Source organism: Delphinapterus leucas, chromosome 18 (genome assembly GCF_059928025.1).
Source record: "Delphinapterus leucas isolate spDelLeu-1000000601 "Yukka" chromosome 18, BTC_Dleu_Yukka2, whole genome shotgun sequence".
NCBI lineage: Eukaryota > Metazoa > Chordata > Mammalia > Artiodactyla > Monodontidae > Delphinapterus > Delphinapterus leucas.
Window position 1 is genome coordinate 23,583,711 of NC_143146.1, and position 22,074 is coordinate 23,605,784.

Consider the following 22,074-nt stretch of genomic DNA (forward strand, 5'->3'; position numbering starts at 1 on the left):
CTCAACTTCTTGCCATATGCCTCTATAATCTTACCAAATCACTGCTAATCACGGGCACATTCTCAGCACACACGCAAACAGAGGAGACGAAAGATTAAAAATATATGTGTTTTACAGAAGCTTGAATTGAGACCATGACCTCATTTGAACACATCTGGCCTATTTCTAGGGTTATTTTTAAGTCAGCATTCCAGCATTAACAAAATTACGTTTGGTATTTTACTTAGTACTTCCTGTACCCACTGTCATTTTAATGTATCCTGGTACTCCAGTGATTGAAATAATCTAATAAGTACATAACTTATTTTAAAATTGTATTTACTATGTACAACTTGCTTTGTTCATCAGTTAATTATATTACACAGTTGTAAAAGTAATAACATGCAGGGAGCACCAGATAAGCACTAGCTATAGTATAATAATACTATATTTAATATTTAATATTAATTATTATTAAAACATGTATAAATAGATTCTTAGACAAGGGCTCTAAGTTGGTGTCTTAAGTTCTTAAAATAACTAAACTCTATTAATAAATCATTCATTAAATCTTTTTCCTTTGTGAAATTTAGCAGTTCAAACAATCTGTTCTTAGCCTCTGATTGTCCAAAGTGCCATATTTCCTATTTGTAATTACCCATTGCATATCTGCACGTAATCTCAGCCTCTAGTTCTAGGTCTTTTCAGTTGTTGATGACAAGGATTGTATTCTCCCTTGAGACATAGAGTAAGAAGGGAATTTCAAATTTGGGTACTCTGAAGTGTTTGAAGAATACCTAGTTCATGCCAAAGAGTAATTAAAAACTCCTATATGTCTATGTGTTGAGAAAAAGGGGAGTGAGTGGAAAAAGGCCTCAAATATTTCTGCACTTTGTTCTAGGATAAGACTCAAGTTTTCAGGGTGAAGGAGTTTCTTTCCAAGCCGATCTCAGTCACCCCTCTATCCTAGTATTTTACCAATATTCTAATCCAAACTGCCATTTCAAGATGTGTGTCCTTTCATATTACAATTGGTACCTTGCACCTTCATCTTTCCAAGTTCATCTCTTTGCTATTTAAATTCACACTATCTTGCAGTTGTTTATGTCTTTATCTCATCTGGGAGAGAGCTACTTTAGCTTTCCTTTTATTCTTAGCCCTAGCAAAAGGGCTGTTTATTTAGTATATGAATAAATGAGAAAATATTTTCTGAGGAATATGGAAAACTGTATATAATCTACCCAATGGAATTGATGCTGTCATTCACTCTTACTATAATAAATTTAGACAACTTCAATGGCTCACAGGTTGTGGACACATGTATAATTACCAAGATGTTTTGAAAGAAATAATTATGGAAAGACCCACTGTAAACACTTATATCAAAATACCTGGGTGTAGTGGGTACTGGGTGTAGAGAGGACTGTGCATTAATAAGTTTTAAAATCCCCTAAGTGATTCTAATGGTTGAGAACCACAGCCATAGATGAACTTCTATCTACCTAGCCCATAATGTGGTTAATATGGATCTATTTCCTGGACACTTTTCCATTTCACAATAATGTTATAAAAATTTTCATGGAGTTCAGACCAATATTTTATAACCTATTTTTCGCAACCAAATTTAGACATGGATTTGTGACTTACCTGTGTCACTTTAATTCCTTCTATAAAATCTTTTGCAGATATTTATCTAAACTTTATTTAAGCTTTATCACTCTGTGTTTCTCCTGTGATACAGTCGATACCTATTAATGGATTGTTCTAATTCTAGTCAATTTCCTTACTTGAATTGATTAAAAATCAACTTCTCTGTAATTTGCCCTGGTCCTTCACATATTAAATAAATCTTCTTTTTACCATCAGTAAACCCATCAAGTATTTGAAGATAGTTATTATATTTACTTTTCCAAACTATATTTCCACATTCCTCTTATAATATGCTACTTGGCTTTTGTATTACTCTGTAACAATTCTAATTAAAGTGTAGTGCTATACAACTATTTACTGTTGTAAATGCATAATGAACTAGCAAACTAAAATAATATATATTTGAGATGAACATTTTACCTTGGTGAACCAAAGTTACTCCTGCCTCCCTATCTATCTATCTATATTTTTTGGGGGGGGCTTTCCTTTTACTTTATTATTTTTTTAACATCTTTATTGGAGTATAATTGCTTTACAGTGGTGTGTTATTTTCTGCTTTATAACAAAGTGAATCAACTATACATATACATATATCCCCATAACTCTTCCCTCTTGTATCTCCCTCCCACCCTCCCTATCCCACCCATCTAGGTGTTCACAAAGCACTGAGCTGGTCTCCCTGTGCTATGCAGCTGCTTCCCACTAGCTATCTGTTTTACATTTGGTAGTGTATATATGTCCATGCCACTCTCTCACTTCGTCCCAGCTTACCCTTTCCCCTCCCTCTGTCCTCAGGTCCATTCTCTACGTCTGTGTCTTTATTCCTGTCCTGCCCCTAGGTTCTTCAGAGCTATTTTTTTTTTTTTAGATTCCATATATATTGGTGGGTTTTAAGTTTCAACATAGGTGTTCCTTTTATCATGGCTAAATTTTAGGCTGTTTACCTTATTTCATAATTTTCATCAGGGAATTTTGAAACCTAGTTGTGGTAATGTAGGCAAAAAAAGAAAATGGATTTCTTGAGAAAGTTGGGAGCAGAGGTATTTTTTGGTCATTTGGGCATTAATTATAATGCCCCCCTCCAGAAGAATGTGTGATCTTGCTGATACAGAGTTTGGTTCATGACCTCGATACACTTCCTTAAAAAGAGCATATTGGTTGACAATTGAAGATTTTGCAAAATGTCAATTTAAAGTCCCATGCGTAAAAGTTCAGAATCATACACAAATTGACTTTCTGGAGCCTAACCAGACCCTACCTTGTTCAGATAGTGTGTAACAGGCAACTGCCTCCCCAATGAAGGACTCTGGCTACATCTATTTTGGCACAAGGGAAAACTCATTTCCATTATGATTTTATATCCTTGGATAATTAATTTGGGGATGGAATCTGTGTACAGTATGAGGGTTTATCCATGCACACGTGTAATTGTATGCTTGTGGTTTTTAAATTTTGTTTGGATAGATCGGTATCCCTTTCCTTCTTAATTAGCTTATCTGGAAAGCAACACTCATCAAGTGTTAATTATTTCTCCTTGCTCTGGATGTGTGTCATCAAAAACCAAAATAACTTTATCAAAGACATTAGTAAAAATGCTGATGAGAATAGGGCCAAAGATAGGACTTTGTAACATACCAATTAAGACAGCTCCCAATATGTCTTACCCCCAGTTTGAAACAATCTGCTACTCAACGTTCCTGTGCCATAATTTTTTCAAATGGTTATAAAACAAAGTAACACTTATAATTTACACAAATCCCTCCATAAAATATAACAAACTTTTTCAAATGCCTTGATGGACTGAAAATATAAAATGTCTGAATACCCTGCTACAGTAGAGATTATATAGGTTTTTCAATTAAAAATATAGTAAGTCATGTTAACATAAATGTGGCTATTTGATCAGAATCTATTATCCGAAACTCCTAAATCTCCACGCAGTCTTCACTAATTTCAGTGAGTGTCTTAATGAACTATGAAGTAATCATACATGGAAATGATCACACTTAATTACCAAATGGCTATTTCTGCAAACCCCCATAGAGTCCTATAGTGGATTAAGTGTGTCTAAGTGGAACAGATTTTCTCAGGTAACTTAAAAGTGTAAAGCCTATCACTCAAAACTAAACAGTGCATTTCCACCACCAGGTAAGAGTGGAACAACACCCTCTAGATTTATGTACCAGCCATTAAATAGAAATAATAATCTCTGAAAATTCCCCAAAGGCTCCAAAGAACGAGGTGTTATGACTTTATTAAATTAACATTTGTTAAGTGGAGTGCATAGTGCCAGACAGTGAGCTGTGTAGTTCAACAACAGACTGCATGAAAATTGAAATAGAGAGTTTTATTACAAGTCCTGGAGGAAGTACACAGCATGCCTCAAGGGGCCGCATGGGGAGGACAGTGCAAACAGGGAAGAGGCAGGACTTCTGTTGTTAAAAATAAAAATTATGATATTGCCCTTCCACCATGTGAGGACACAGCTAGAAGGCGCCAACTATACCCCAAGAGGAAAGCCCTCACCAGATAATGTGACAATGCTGGTGTCTTGATCTGAGACTTCTAGACTCCAGATTTGTGAAAAATAAATTTCTATTGTTTATAAGCTAATTTTTTCAAATGTTATCACCAAAGTCCCACTGGCTTCATATGACAGAGGTTTATTTCTCACTCCTGTTTTATGTCTTCCACTTTGGCTCTGTTTTGTGTCTTATTATTTTAGCACCCAGGCTGAAGAAGCAGCCTGTATCTGGGGTGTGCTAATTTTTTAGGCAGAGGATAGGACAGGCAGTGTCAAAACCATGAAATGGCTCTGAAGACTTTTGGTTGAATGGGATGTGTCATTCATACACATATCAGAGAAAATCCTATGGCCACTTTGATGTCAGTTGGAGAAAGCAGATATATTCATCCCCTAGGGAGAAACACTAAAGAGATACCTCATAGATGGAGGCAGTGGATATTTGGGAAAAATAATACCATCTACCACAGAGTTCTTCATGGTCAAGAGCCTTGCCTTACCCATGGCTACATTTCCAGAACCAACAATAATGCCTAGAACATAATAAGATTGTAATCCTTCTTTGTTTAAGGAATGGAAGGGTTGATGATGAATAAATGATTTAATGGTTAAATATTGCAGTATTAAATACACATGCCATTGAATACTTAGCTAAGGTATTTAACATTTTAACTGTTAAGAAATGAAACATCATTAAAAGCTTTGAATCAAAAATACTGTTTTAATAAAGGATAGCTATAAACTTCTAGTGAGACTATGGAGCAAAACATGGCCAGAAGACTCTCCACCTTGGAATCCCCTGAGGAGACTGTTAAACATGCTCATACTTGAGCTAGAGCTTCTGAATCAAATGGCACAAAAGGGCCTAGATGATTGCAGTTTATTTTTTGATGGACATCTTTCATGATTCTAAAATTTTACAAATTTGAAATTTGTAAAATTTGAGAACTCCTCACTGATGCATATGAGGAGAACAAAGAACTATTATGTAAACTTTGAGTTTGGGGAATTTGTGGAGAGACAATTTCTGGAGGAAAAAAAAAGAATCATCAGAGAGAGAAAGATGTTGATGTGACAGGATTTTCTATTACTTTCTCTGAATAGAAGCATTTGGGATATATACAACAATCAAAAATGTTATCTATTTTAAATAGATATTCTAGTTTACTCTTATATAAATATTATTTTCACATAAAAGCTCAAATTCTTTTAGATTTTCCTTTCTCCTGCTTCTATATACATATATACACACACACATTTATTAAATATATTATGCATTAATATATACTATTTTGTATAACCTATTGCTTTTTAGTATCTTTAATTATTTTTTAAAATCTAAAGCTATTCCCAATGTCATTTATAGGACCTCCCCCTATGATTGTTACTGATGTGAAGTCATCCATGTTATGTGACGTTATGGATCCTCAATACTTTCTTTTTTTAAGCAATCTCATTATAACACATTGACTTAAGAGGACACTGGCATCAGACTACTCATGTTTGAATTCTAGTTCTCCAACTTATACACAATGAATCTCAGTTCACTCATCTATAAAATAGGTTAAAATATTACCTATCATAGAATTATGGGAGTGAATAAAGTAATACATGTAAAAGCACCACATAGGTAGAGTAAGCAGTCACTTAATATTAACTGTTATTGTTAGACATTGGTGTGATTATTATAAGTTGTATGGTGAATATCTGTTTACATAGTTTTGTGCAAATTTTAAATTATTTCATTAATATCCATACCTATTATAATATTACTATACTGATGAATCTGACAATTTTTGACACATTTATTTCATTCTATAGTAATTTTCTACAGAGAGCATGTATGAGAGGTAAACCTGAGTCCTTGTGTTTTTACAAAGTTTATTTTTGTTATCCCACTTTTAAAGTCTGGTTTGGGTATAGAATTCTAAATTCTAAATCCGTTTTCCCATTAGCAGCATATTGTTTGAATTACTATGGGTGTATTACATGCCAACTGTCTGATAAAATGAGCCCTATGCATTAAGATTATTTATCAACTTCTCCTAAAACACAGTCTACATAATCTAGTTTTGGTAATGAGAACGTTGACAGCACTCTTATTTTATTCCTTTGTAGGCAACATATTTTACTTCTAAAAGCTTTTCATAGTTTCTCTTTTCCCTTAGAGTTCAAAACTTTTACCATGATATTTGTCTTGTGGGTTATTTCTCATTCTTACTATTTGGAACTTGGTGGGCCATTTAAATATACAGAATTCTGTATTTCTTCAGGTTTGGTAAATTTTCTTTTAATATTCCAGATTTATTTTAAGAGACTCCTGTCCCAATACAACTGTACTTGTGAGGTTATATGTTCTTTTGTTCCTTGCTGCTATATCTAGCAATTTGGGGCAGGAGAGGGGACAGGCATATGTGATCACATGACATCATGGTTTAGTCTCTTATTTTTTGTTTTTTTGTGTGTGTTAGTTGTTTTTTAGTATTTATTTTTTGGATAATGGTGGGAGTGAACATCTAACTTGTTTGAATAGTTCGTTTTCTTATATCATAATTTAATAATAACTTCCTTAATTACATAAAATATAACTTCTTCTGTATATTAAATAAAACACCGAAATAAGTAGGAACTTTTTTTAGAGCCAGTATATTCTAAGCCTTAATCTTCTTGAATCCAACCAGCACCATATTGTTTGAATTACTATAGCTGAATTCAACACCAAATGTTTAGTAAAACAAGCCCTTATGCATTAGAATTATTTTTCAACTTCTCCTAAATATTTTATTCTGTATATTCTTTATGACCAACTTGTCAAAAAAAACTCTCAAAATTTATACAAGCTTGATATCACTCAAATACAAATGTGTCAAAGATTTTAAACATTCACTTACGACAGCACAGCAGTGCTGTGAATTGATACAAAGAATATTTTTAAACGGACATTTTTTTGGAGCAGTTTTAGGTTTACAGAAGAATTGAGCAGAAGGTAGAGATTTACCATATGCCACCTTACCTTCCCTCCAGTTTCCACTATTATTCACGTCTTATATTAGTGTGCTATATCTGTTAAGATTGAGCCAATATTGATACATTATTATCAGCTAAAATCTATATTTTATATTGGGGTTTATTCTTCACATTGTTCTATTGGTTTTGACAAATGTATAATCACATTTATCCACAGAATAGTTTCACTGCTCCAAACTCCACTGTGCTCCAACTATTTACCCTTCCCTTTCCCTCCTAACCCTTGGCAACCACTGATCTTTTTACTGTTTTCATGGTCTTGCCTTTTCCAGAATGTCATATAGTTGGAATCATACAGTATATGGACTTTTCACATTTGGCAGCTTTTCCTTAGCCATACGCATTTACTAAGACTCCTCCATGTCTTTTTGTGGCTTGATAGCTTTTTTTTTTTTTAATGCTGAGTAATACTCCTTTGTATGGATGTACCACAGTTTATTCAGCTATTGAAGGACATTTTAGTTGCTTTCAGGCTTTGGCAATATGAATAAAGCTGTTATAAACATCCATGTGCAGGTTTTTGTGTGGCCATATTTCAACTCATTTGGGTAAATGCTAAGGAGTACAACTGCTGGATCATATGGAAAGATGATGTTAGACTTGGAAGAATCTGTCAAAATTGTTTTCCCATGTAGCTGTACCGTTTTACACTCACCAGCAATGAATGAGAGTTTCTGCTGCCTCATATCCTTTCCAGCATTTGGTATTGTTGGTGTTTTGAATCTTAGGCTTCCCAATAGATATGTAGTGACATCTCGTTGTTTTAATTTGCTGCTCCCTAATGAGATATGATGTTGAGCATCTTTTCATATGTTTATTTGTTCTCTATGTATCTTCTTTGAGGGGTTTTCTGTTCAGATCTTTTGCCCATGTATATTGGATCATTTATTTTCTTATATAGTTTTAAGGTTTCTTTGTACATTCTAGATATCAGTCTTCTATCCCATAGGTGTTTTGAAAATATTTACTCCCAGTGTGTGTCTCATCTATTCATCCTCTTATTAAAGTATTTTACAAATCAAAAGTTCTTAGCTTTAACAAAGACCAATTTTTTTTTTTCATGGGTGGTGCCTTTGGTATTACTGTGCCCAAGAAGCCATTGTCAAACCAAAGGTCACTTTAACTTTCTCCTGTATTATCCTCGGAGATTTACAGTATTGTGTTTTACATTTAGGTCTATGATCATTTGAGTTAATTTTTGTGGAAAGTAAAAGGTCTGTTTCTAGATTAATCTTTTTAACCGTGTGGATATCTAGTTGTTCTAGTACTATTCTTTTGCTATTGAATTGCCTTTGCTCCTCTGTCAAGGGTCAGTTGACTATATTTATGCAGAAAGAAAATATTTTAAGAACTGATTATAGAAATCTAACAAACAAATAGGAATATAATTGCCAGCCTATATACAAAAATAATTTATGTTGTAGAAGGCAATACAATCATAACACTGGGTTATTCTGGAAAGAAATTATTTGCATCTATATTTGATTAAAAATATCCATAATTTGGGCTTCCCTGGTGGTGCAGTGGTTGAGAGTCTGCCTGCCGGTGCAGGGGACACGAACATTCTGGGAGGATCCTGCATGGCATGGAGCGGCTGGGCCCGTGGGCCGTGGCTGCTGAGTCTGCGCGTCCAGAGCCTGTGCTCTGCAACGGGAGAGGCCACAACAGTGAGAGGCCCGCGTATCGCAAAAAAAAAATATATATATATCCATAATTTAACATGCAACTACAAGAGTCTGGGTTAGAATCAAAATAGATAGTATGTCAAAAGCACATCCTATTCAGGTCTGAGCTCAAATGTTACATCTTCAGGGAGGTCTTTCTCAACTATGCTACCTACCTTTAGTTTCCTCCCAAAGGACATTTTATCAGATGATAGATTTTTGTCCTTCTTTATATTCCTAGACCTTATAACTTCTGTGGACAAATAAGTGTAAAAGAAACAAATCTCCCACTTGTCCTGCCCCTTTACATTTTAGTTGGCCCTGTGATTTGCTGCCAGAATTAATGTATGAATTCCAGGCATGGGCACAGGAAACCTGTTGTGAGCCGTTCCACTCACATTATAGCCTGATGCAAAATGTAAGAAGACCTTGTTTGAAGGTAGAGGCGGGATGTTGAGATCTGAGCAACCTAGATGACTGATTTGCCACATGGAAGGCTGACAGTATTGTCTAGACAGATGCCTGTGCCTACTGCAGCCATAGGGATAACAAATAAAATTTTGTGTCTATGAAATTTTGGTGTCATTTGTTAGAACAGTAAAACATTGTTGATCAATACAGCATGTACAAATTAATATTGTATGTACATATTTTAGATAAATGGGTAAAGCAAAATGAAGAAAATATATTTAGTCCATTGAGAATAATCCTAAATGTAGCAAAATAATTTCATTACAAAACACAAATGAATTTATTGAGTCATGTCAACCTTCCAGAGAATTATGGAAGATTTCAGTCTAACTGTATGCATTGCTTCATATGTCTATGTGACCCATTGTACTTAGTAGTCGCTAATTAACTAAAGTAAAAACCAAATTGAATCTAGTAATAAGAGGTTCTGCCTGAGTTACTCTAAAATTTCCAGGCATAAGAACCTACAATGCAGTTATGAGGGTAAGGAGCAAACATTATAGACATATCCAAGAACAAATAAGATAAATTGTCACTTTTTATTTATATGGTTAAACTTCTCAAGCTCAAATTTTAGTCTTTATTCTTATCTTTTGCTTGTTTAATGTTGGCTTCCACATATGTCTTTCTCTGCTTTGCTATGTACTTTAGGACACTGGAAATTTACAAACTACATTTTTTCCCTGTATAGTTGGTTGGCTTTCTAATAGGTTCTGCCAATAGGAAGAATTGTTGCTAGATCAGAAGGCGGGAGGAAAAGAGGAGCTTTCTGATTCTGGTAGAGCAGTTACTGGCAGCTACTAGAATTACTTGGAGCAGTGGTAGCAGTGAGGTGCTATTGGACTTGAGCATTTGTTTGATGTTTCAATGCTGATCAGCTATGAGTGTCCCCAGAACTACTACTACATCCTCTTCTTGGGTGCGGTACCTGATGCATCCTGGTAGCCTCCTGCCCAGAGGCACTAGCAACTTAGGTTTCTTGATATTATCCCTTCTTCTTTTTTTCTTCCTTCAGTCCCTGTCACCTTTGTTTTGACCATTCAGCTCTCTGCCACCTGTGTAACCACTCAGGCTGTTTGAACAACATAGATTGATTTCTATTCTCCTGACGGGACTGTGGAAGACGCAGTGAAAATATATTTGACATATTACAGGAAGGCAAAGATGAGGGAATTAGCAATTTGTCTAAAACTCTTTTTGCAATACAAATGAGTGAATGTCATATAATGCATAGCAAATCGTATATTTTATATACGATTATATACATCGTATATTTTATATGCACAGATTCCTTTAGTAATCTGAGATCTCCTGAACCAACATGAAAATTGAAATAATCACACAAACATTAGATAACCTGAGATAGCTGTCTAAAGTTTCACGCCCTCAAATCCATGCACTTTACTCTCTTGGGTACATCTTGGCATTTTACTTTACACACTATTCTAACCAGCCATTTTCTCTCTTTGTTCAGCCCAATGTAAACTACCTTGGAACAACAATTTTATATGGCGGTGTTAGAATTACTCTTAGAAGCACAGTGATGAAAACCAAGGTTATTAATTGTCAGATTAACAATACAGGAAAGAGAAATACTCAAAAAAGAGAAACATGAGAACTCTTAAAGTATAATCATACAGAATAAAATGTATAGAGACACATTTATTTACAGCTTTCAAAATGTCTCCAAATGTGTAAAAGTCTCCATTTTCCTGTGACATTTAGTCATTAATATATAATACTTTATTTCAGCTTTTAAATTTTAAAACACCAGGAGTAAACAGTTGTGCAGGAAAAATTACATAACAGATATTAATTGTTTTAATTAAGTAGGAAAAGTACAGATAGGTCTCTGATACCTATATGAGATTCCCTATATATGTCATGTCCATGGTCAGTTTCAATTTATATTGATTACCCAGTATAATTTTTAATGGCGCTATCTTTTACACTTAAAATTGTTCTGGTTTATATCAGAAATTTCAGGGTTATCCTATCCATTGGTAATATCTTTGTCATAATATTATTGTAAATTACGCATTTTGTTTGCATCCAGCAGTTAACATAATTTCTGACACATAGTAGTAGTGGCAGAGATTGTTTGTTATCCGCAACATCTATACTCCTGTTTCTCCAGAATTATGCATGCTAATTCAGAATACACATGGCTTTTTAAAGAGGCAAGTGTGGCTCTGTGGATAAGTTCAGGTCAGATGGGATATGGACAGAAATGTCATCTGGAGGTTTCCAGAGACCTTCCTTAAGAGAGAGCTGGCAGATACATTTTGGCTTTATTTTCATCCTTTCCTCCTCGTCACTCCTTGGGGTGTGTGTGCTTCATTTTGGAACATGAAGTTGGCAGGTGGCGGGGGACAGACCCTTTTGGAGCGTGGCAGAGTTCTGAACAGGAAAGTCCTTGGTTCCCTGGGGAGTTCATAGAGCAGAGCCAGTAACCAGTTCTGAACCACTTACCTCTGGAGTGTTTATACAATAGAGAAATAAACATATATCCTGTTTAAGACACGTTTATTTGTAGCCAAATATAGTCTTTACTGAGATAGTAGATATTTAATAAATGTCCAAAGGGTGAATCAAATATTGACTGAAGATCAAGCTACCGATCAATCAAACCTAGAGACCATGTTTTATTTAAAATGCTTTCAGCAGCAAGGTGCAGAAAATCCAACTCAAACTGCTTTGAACAATATTAATATATATTTAATTATGTAACAGAAAAGCTACAGTTAGCATAGGATTCAGGGTCTGATGATTTAATGGCACAGTGATATCACCATTTATTCATATATTTCCTATGGTTTTACTCGGTCATCCATTGGCAGTCATGGTAGATTTAGAATGATTGCTGAAGCAATAGCAATTTTACTCAGCAGGAAAGGGATGACCATTGCCTAGATTTTAAAAGTGAAAAACTTTTCTGGGAAGTCAGTGGTAAACTCTCACTGGCTTGAATTGTACTCATTCCTCTCACCATCAGAATCCTATATGCTGATTGCCTTAGTGGCAAATAAGCAATAAGTGGCAAATAAGCAATAAGTGGCAAATAAGCAATAAGTGGCAAAGAGGATGAGATACACGTTAGAGTCTTAGACTATTTACTAATTGTTAAAAAAAAAAAAAAGAGTATTCAAAAAATGAAAGTAGATTTTTATTTTAAAATTTAAAAAATAAATTTAGCTTTAAGGCTACATCTCTCTAAATATTCCTAGGGTTACAATGATCACACATATAGAGATTTCCAATTATTTGATCTGCAAAGTTATACCTGGCAGGTCTGTCTTATTTTTGCCCTTTTATTTCCTACCTTTGAGTATTTGGCAGGTCTAATCATGTTGATTGATAGGTGGTAAAAAGAGACTGCTGTGAAAACTGCTTCTGAGCAATAAGTTGCTGATGAAAATGGTGCAATTTAAGATTTTTAAATAAAGATGGAATAACTTTACTATTAGGAGATGTATGGGTTTCAGTGGAATTGGAATAAGACTTCCATTTGGACTGATATTTGCTAGTCGTTAAGCTAAATTGCAAATGCCAGTAGCATTTGCTGTCAAAAGAGAAAATGAAACTTAAAAATGCCTAGATAAGTTTTCTTTATAGTTTATTGATACATTATAAATCAACCTGGGAAAATTATGTAAGTGGTTATCAATGGCTACAAGGTGAATTGTCCATTTCTCTTACTTTGATACATATCCTTTCAGTCTTCTGCTCAGTTTTCTAGGTTAAATATAATGTGGTGAGAATAGATAATAAGAAGGCACATTTTTCAATCTCACTTTCTATTACTTTTGAAATTATTTTTATTTATTATAGAAAAAATATAGTGAAAAATATCACTAAAATGCAAGAGGTTTGGAGCAAGAGGATAAAGAAGGTTCTGTTAGAATCACAGAGAGTTCACTGTCCTGGCAGAGAACACCCTCTGGAGTCCATAGGGAACATTCACCAAATTCCATGAGGAGAGGAGCTTATCTCTGGATAACTAGTAGCTAGCAGTGTACCTGGAACAGAATAGAAGCAATACACATACTGATTACATGAATGGATAAAATGTCATGAAATCTTGTCTTCTCTAAAGAAGGGAATTGGTAGGTAAAGGTCAAATGTGTTCATGAGACTAATTTGATCCAAGTCGTCCTTGGCACTAAGACTGAACCCAGTGATACCATAAATGAGGAAAAGAAACATAGGGGCTTTGTTTGTCATGCACAGAAATTCTTCGTTTACTCCATCAAAAAAACTTATGTATTTTGTGGACATATTGAATCTATGTTATATAATTCTATTTGCATATAAATGAATAAGTTAGGAGGTATGTGCCTTCTCTACTAAAATGCCTATCAATAGAGAGACACTTCAAATAAGACAAATTCTCTCAGCTACAAAATCAGTACACCGTTGTCAAAAAGTAACATTAGAATAAGACCACACATTGGTCTTTCCTGCTTAAAAGTATCTAATTTTTTTGTGATGTTGTTTTGTGTTCCAATTTAAATCTGTAATCAGCTACAGCTCTTACATACATCAAACAAGCAGCACCATGCTCAAAACAACAGTGGAAATAAACTAAAACAGGCAAAAAAAAAAAATAGTCTTGCAGAAAATCTGGAAAATTATAGCATGGTCAAGTGTTGCTTGAACTGGGAAAGCAAAAGGGAAAAAAGTCCCATTTGGGGGAAATTTACTACCTTCAATGATTTTTCTAGGATTTCAGAATTCTCTAAAACACAAATTATCTATTTTTGCTTTTGTAGTTCTAAATTATGAGAATCCCCTTTAATTCTGTAGGACTTCAGGGGGAAAACAAATATCCAACACATTTTTAGAAACAAAACCCAAAAAGGAGTGAACACAAAAGGAAGACCATTCAAAGGGACAAATAGGCCTGATTTAAAGGAAAATTCTCTGCCTTGCCCTGAACCACCCTAACACCTGCACAGGTTCTTACTGACATTTAAAGGCACTCAAAAGATGTTTGCTCCACTCACTTGCTAACATAGTGGTTATTTCGAAACTACGTGTTTTTTTGTTTTTTGTTTTTTAACAAATGAATTGATTGATTTGAGGAGGGTGACAATTATTCAGTAACAAATATATTTAATCTTCATATCTGTGTGTAATGACTGCAAGCAGAGATGAGTAACAGTAAGTAGTGGTCCAGAGGAGTGACAGTAGGAGAAAAATGCTGTGTTATGATGGAAATGAAAATGCTTTACCACACAACACAACACAACATTGATATTTCAAGATTTGCCAGTAAAACCATGGAATTCAGAATGTAGACCACACTAACAGAAAGATGCCAATAGACCTGGCAACTTTGGGTGCTATTTGAAATGGTAGAGGAATGGTGAGTCACTATAGCTTAAAAAATTACCCAGAAAGCAAAAAATGGTAGACTTTATTAGAGGTGAATGTCAATAGAGCATAAAACTCCACTAAGAAATACCTCTTGGAATAACTCGATATTCCCAGGATCTGTATGATCTGAAAGAGAACAGAAAACATAGCAAGGAATAACTAAGTAGATAAAAGTGATGATCAAGGTACTCATTTTGGTTTTATTTGGCTGTGTTTCATGTGTGATTGCTATAGGACTATGCATTTTGTGGGGGGCATTAAGAAATAATATATATATATAAAATAAACATAATATATGTATATGTTAGACTATGCATATATACATAATATAAATATATATGTATGTATAAGTATGTCTATGTTCATATACATATATAAGGAATGAAGAATGATAAACATCATCAATAACAATCTGTTAACTTTGAGTCCCACATGAAGTTCATAAAACACTCAGGACTATATGAAGACACTAATCTTAGGCTAATTTTGTCATTCATCATCAAATTCAAATATGATTTTTGAATTATTTTGCTATGGCAAAAGTTCATGTATTTCAGATTTATTTTCCTGAAAATTATATAATGATAAAATGATTTAACTTTTATATGCTAATTTATTTTCACTTGTAAACTATACATCTTGAATGAGATTTCAACAATTAAGTAACAATATAGGAGCCAGAATCTTCAAATTAATAGCAAATACTTTATGGGAAATATGGGTAAAGTACTAAAGCTTTGAAAAAATCAAATTATCCCTGTGCATATACATATTTTATTTGCTTTAAATTTACAAATATGATTGTATCATATCTTTATAAAAATACACAGACAAACATAGTCACCAAATGGTCTTGCATGTATTTTATAATATGCAATGACTCTAATGCTGTAAGGTTTTACTGTTAACTAAATCTCAGGCTGAAAACATCATCTAGAGTCGGTCTCTTCACCTCTTTTTAAAACAACTGTTACCTCAAATTCAAGCTTTGTTTCAAGTGTAATTGTGAGTGAATAAATTAATCATGTGCTCTAACATAAAAAGAGAGAGAGGACAGTAGCTACCAAGGGAGAAGTGAATGCAAATGAACTGATGGATTTAATACTTCAGTGCAATATTATGATTTTCACTCGAGCAGATGAGAAATAGCAGGGGTGTGCAATCTCAAAATCATCAGTAGAGTCAACTTTTTCCTGTTCCCGAACTAAAAAAAATCCATCAACAATCTGAAAACTAGGATACAACTCCACAGCCCCAAAGACTTGAATGTTGCAAACTCATCTGTGCTACCGTTCTATGTACTGCATAGCAAATGAAACCATTTAATTATTTAGCACCAGTATAAATTTGTGTGTATGTGAACTTATATCTTGCAAACACCTGCTTCTACCATGCATTATGTAGACATAGTCCCAAATGAGAGGGAAAATGTGGAACTTTCTCTAGATTTTCCAATGTACTTCAGCCTGCTATTTTGATGTTGTTGCAACTGTGTCTAAAAATTAGAAAGAATATAAAATATACGTAATGATTTTTATACTTTTTCATTGCCTAAAGCAAATAGGTCACAGAATAATTTAGATAGCAGTTACATTTTATTATTTTGACAGTTCCCAGAGAGAGAACCATGGGATGGAAACTCCTTTCATCTATGTTCAGTGTGTCAGGAATACTTTAGATTGGCTCAACATATAAAGGGATTTTGTAACTTGCTAGTGATGTCCGAGAACCATCTGGAATATTTAACACCTTGAATACTGGGTTTTGAGTATTACAGGTAATCTAGTCACAGCCAATGTGTCACGTGTAGGCAGTCCCCTACCACTGCAGAGTGTTAACTCGGGAGGTGGTAAATTAGTATTTTGATATTCTTGAGTATTCTATGAAATATGCACCCCGCAGCCTAGGCATCTGAGTCCAATTCCCACAGAAGGCAGTGGGGAAAATCACCACAACACACAGCTTCTTTATATATATATAAATAACATATATGTATAATTCTCCAGGAAAAAAAAGAGATTGGACTTAGGCATGTAAATAAATTCATTTTCTACTGATGAGATAGAAGTTAATCACAAGGACCTTGAGGATTTGGACAACAGAGTCTGGTTTACTTGACTGTAGGCAAAATAACTTACCCTTCCAGGAGAAATGAGATGCTATCTCTCAAGTTCCTGGTAGGAAGTTCTTACTGCTGAATCTTCTCTTGAATTGAAATAGTTTGTGGGAGTTCTTTTCTTGATTTGTGATGTTGTGAAATGTAAAGAGATGGACCGTGTGGTACCAAATAGGCCTTGGTATAAAACTCTTTTCCAGTAAGTATTTGATGAGTGAGCTTGGACTAGTGCCTCAAAGCCCTAGAGGCCTCAGTGACTTCTCTGTGGCTTGCTCTGATATCGGTGGTTCCAGATTTAGAGAAGATAGTGAACACAGATTGTGTATCTAGCACAGTGTGCATATATTGCAGGTCATTAAATTTAACCATAGACAACCGTGGCTACAGAATAACCCAGATGTTTGCTACTGTATTCTGACCTTGAATCTGGTGATCCTTCTTTATTAATTAATAATAATAAATAATTAACATTAATGATTTGGTGATGTAGTCTTCTAAATTTAATATTTTCTCAACAGTATTGAACAAAGGAAAACAATGACAAAATTCTGGTTCAAAAATACCTTGTATAGAAAAATTTAACATTTGTTGAGCATTGTGAGATAAATACTTTATATGTGTTATTTTAAAAGCAAGTATTGTTTTCTTTATTTTTCAGAGAGTCACTGAGGCTTTAGAATTTTAAATAACTTGCCCAGGTTTTATAGGGCTGGAATTTAGGCTTAGGTTTCTTTGACTTCAAAGTCCTATATACCATTCAACACTGCAGTCTGTAGTTGTACAGGTGCAGGATAATAAGTTAGAATGCCCCATATATCCCTTTAAATCTTATTTGTGTGATTCAGATCAAAAGAGAGTCACGGATGTAGAAAACAATCTTATGGTTGCCAGCGGTGAAATGGAGGCGTAGGAATAAACTGGGAGATTGGGATTGACATATACACACTACTATATATAAAATAGATAATAAGGACCTACTTTTATAGCACGGGGAACTCTACTCAACACTATGTAATGACCTGTATGGGAAAAGAATCTAAAAAAGAGTGGATACGTATATGTATAACTGATTCACCGTGCTGTACAGCAGAAAGTAATACATTGTAAATCAAATATACTCCAATTTAAAAAAAAAAGAGGTTTCTAAATGCATTGGAAACAATTCCAACATGTATGGTATTAACTGACTTCATCAAGAAAGCCATTTTCAATTCTATCAAAATTATGATTTGTGTCAAGCATTCACAAGTAGAAAAAAAAACCCAGCAAATTGAAAACACCTGTACATCAAGACTAATCCTATTTTTACAAAGGGTAGAAAGAGACAATATCTTATGTGAGCTGAGAGGAGAGAAAAGAGTAGAAGCAAAGGGAAAAAATGAAGATGTTCCTCCAAGATCAGGTATAAAGTTTGAAGGTGCATTTGCAGATAATTTTATAATATTTAATGTTAAAAGGGAAGTACATGTACAGTTCTTCCTTGCATATTAGGTGGTCATTAGGTTACATGCATCACATTATTGTCATAGCTTCTAGATTCCTAAGAGCTAGTTCTCCCACATTTGTCTCTACATACCCCTCTTTCCCCAGGGCTGTCTAATAATCTTCCTCCTCAAGCTTTGATATTTCTTGTTTTTATTCCTAACTCACAAAACCTCTCAACTTCTTTCTATTCTCTTAACACTACTTTCCCTCCACTCCCACCCCTGCTTTTCTTCTATCTGTTCTGAGAATGAGCCTTGTGCTCCATGCTCTTGAACATGCTCTTTTTGAATAAAAATTCTACTCTATAACAACCCCATTTGCTTATCTAACAAAATCACTTTTAGGTCTCAGCTGCAATGCATCTTGCCCTGGGAAGACTTACTGCTTCTTCTCATATAGGTTAGATCTACAGTCCTTTTATTTCCACATTCATAACACCTATTGCACTCAAAATTATTTGTTTACTGTCTTTCCCAAGCAGGGCAATAATTTTGTTATTCACCACTAACTTCCTAGGACCTAGCCTGATGTCTGGTATGTAATAGATACCCAGTTCAATTGAATTTATTTTTCTGTCATGACAACTATATACATCGATGTGGGCACTGAAGCCAAATATAAAAAATCGAACTTAGTATATGCAAGGTAACAGGTGAAGAGAAGGATGAATAATGTATGATGTATGCTGTCAATTTACTTTATAACCTGGCTCACATATTTCTATTTCTTTAGAGCTGAAACAAATTGGATTTATTTTTGATGGGGGCGGGGTGGTGGTAATTGAGGAAGCAGCCTATATCATTTGCTCTCGTGTACAGACCTCAATGTATATAATGAGGAAGCTCAAAGGGCTTTGAATAACCTTTTTTATTGTTGAAGGGAAGTTCAGATGCAAATAGTTCACAGAGAGAAAAGTTATAAGGTTGTTCACATACTGATTTTAAGATAAGTATTTGTTATGACAAATGGCATGATAATGGGTCTCTGCTAAAAACAAAACAAAATGATCCCTCTTTATTACAGGCTCTCTATTAACCCGGTACATATAATTAACACAGAAGAAGTTTCTGTTAAATCCTCTCTGGATTTGCTTGATTATATTCTGCATTTTAGCAATCTGCAATCTATTCAGAATCTTTTTAGAGATCTTGGATTTGATTGTTTTAATTATAACTCTGAGCTTTGTGCAAAAGCTCAGTTGCCTTTTCTGTAATGGAGGTGGGGTAAGGGAATCTAAGGGCACACACACATACATACACAGGATAAATTTCATGAGTGGTTACGCCTGTCAAACAAAGATTGCTTTCTCCTTCCATCTTTTTCTTAAAATACATAGGTTAGAACACAGGGTCCAAAGCCAAAAGTTCTGGTTCTGCTTATTCTTAGCCAGGGTATTTTAAGCAAGTAATCTTACCTTAAGACTCAGTATCCTTCCTAGTCCATAAAAAGTGTATATGAAATTTCTGTATCAGTTTCTTGGTGAACTTGAGGATAAAATTAGTGATTGCAGAAAAGCTTAAGTAATATGAAAAACATTACATACATTTAAAATAATTTAACTTATTTGTTTCTCTTTTTTTTCTACATTCGCCTGTTGAAATTCGCAGTGTTGTAGACTGTGATAAATTGGGGAGAATCCTGTAAGGACCTGTTCCTAGTTACTTATATTCAGACAATTTTCCTAGGCAAATTTTTACAGGGAACTTAACAATTCCCTAGTCAATTGCTCACTGTTATTTACTGCTGTGGTAAATTTAAATCCAATATACACATCAACTACATTGAGTCACTTATTTACATTCTAGTCTATACCTGTAGTTCTCAAACTTTGCCACAGATCAAACTCAGCTCCAGAGCTTGCTGTACACAGATTACTGGGTCCCACCTCCAGAGTTTCTGATGGAATAAGTACCCCTCCCCTTTTTCTGTATTTCTCACAAGTTACTAGGTGATGTCTGTGTTGCTATTCCAGTGGCCACACATTGAAAACCACTATTCTAGCAGGGCTTCTTGGATTTTAACATTCATAGCAACCTCCTGGCTTTATCCTTTGACAATTGTTTCATTGCTCCAAGGTATGCCTTGGTATCCTTATTTTAAAAAGTAAGAGTTGAGATTCACTGTTTTAGAATTAGTGTTTACCAAATCCCCTTGCCAAAACCAAAGTCGACTGAATCAGATTTGAAAGGCAAGAGGAAAGGGATTACATATTTTCACCTGTGGCCTCTGTGCTCTGTCATCCAACCAAATATCCAACTCAGACACTTTCATCGTTCAACCGAAAAAAAACTATTTGCATAACTAACAAGTGCTGCTTATCAGGACCATCCCAATATTTCTGTGAGCTGTTACAAACAGAAGTCTTGGAGTACAGAGATCAAAGAGGTATAGATTTTTCTCCTTCCCTGTATTCAAGCATGAGAGTTTGCTTATTAAAAATGTTTCCCACATGGTGATTGTTCTGTTGCAGAAACAGCAGCTAGTATACCAAGACTCCAGACCAATGCTATCCACCGGGCAATTGCATGACTACTTATGTCAAAGAAGAGCTGGGAAACACAATTAGGACTGATCTCAAGTCTATTAGAGAGTCAAGAGAAACCCAGTTCAAGGGCACTGCTAGCTAACTAAGCACAAGAAGTAACTCTCTCAGGCTCCATTTCTTTGTGATAGAGATAAAATTCAGGAATTTGTTACCTACCAGAAAAAGAATAATTACAAGTGGTTTGGAGGCATCTGCATTAAGTAACACAAGATCCTTTAATCCCCACTTTTTTCCAGCTTGAGACTTTGAAATGTCTTTACCTTTCCTACACATACTTACCCTAAAAACAAAGCTTTAATTATAGGCCTTCATTATGGAACTAAAAATACATTATTTCTGACATTGGCTATTACAGACCATCAGCATTTGAGAGCTAGTTGATATTTCATGAATGCTCCTTAATTTAAAAAAGTACATATTATGCATTTAAATGTTCATTTAATAACAAGACATTATTTCAGGGTACATAGCAGTAAAAAGTATGCTGAAAGAAGAATTACAATTTCTAAGATAATTTTAGCTTATGATACTGTTTTAAAGTATCATAAAATACTTTAAAAATAGATGATAATCACCATAATAGTATATTTTGTTTCATTTTATTCTTTTAATTGAAGTACAGTTGATTTACAATGTTAATTTCTGCTGTATAGCAGAGACTCAGTTATATATACACATACATATACATATATATACACATATATATATACTTATCTATAGTTTTCTATATTCTTTTCCATTATGGTTTATCTCAGGATATTGAATATAGTTCTCTGTGCTCTACAGTAGGAGCTTGCTGTCCATCCATTCCATATGTAATACTTTGCATCTACTAACACCAAACTCCCACTCCATCCCTCTCCCAGCCCTTGACAACCACAAGCTTATTCTCTATGTCTATGACTCTGTTTCTGTAAGTTCATTTGTGTCATATTTTAGATTCCACATATAAATGATATCATGGTATTTTTCTCTTTCTGATTTATGTCACTTAGTATGATAAGCTCTAATTGCATCCACATTGCTGCAAATGGCATTATTTTGTTCTTTTATATGGCTGAGTAATATTCCATTGTATATATATACCACATCTTCTTTATCCATTCCTCTGTCGATGGAGATTTAGGTTGCTTCCATGTCTTGGCTATTGTGAATAGTGCTGCTATGAACATTGGGGTGCATGTATCTTTTTGAATTATAGTTTTGTCCAGATATGTGCCCAGGAGCGGGATTG

The 22,074-nt window shown here is 34.5% G+C and overlaps 1 long non-coding RNA gene across 1 annotated transcript in view; it reads right to left on the bottom strand.

The window, feature by feature from the left end:
* Positions 1-9,499: 9,499 nt before the first annotated feature.
* LOC111176468 (uncharacterized) overlaps positions 9,500-22,074 on the bottom strand; it is a 58,794-nt gene continuing 46,219 nt past the window's right edge. Inside the window, exons 3-4 of the long non-coding RNA XR_002645052.2 lie at positions 14,783-14,820; positions 9,500-13,334 (exon numbers count right to left, since the gene is read on the bottom strand). This is a non-coding gene — a long non-coding RNA (uncharacterized LOC111176468). The remainder of the gene's footprint in view (positions 13,335-14,782; positions 14,821-22,074) is intronic.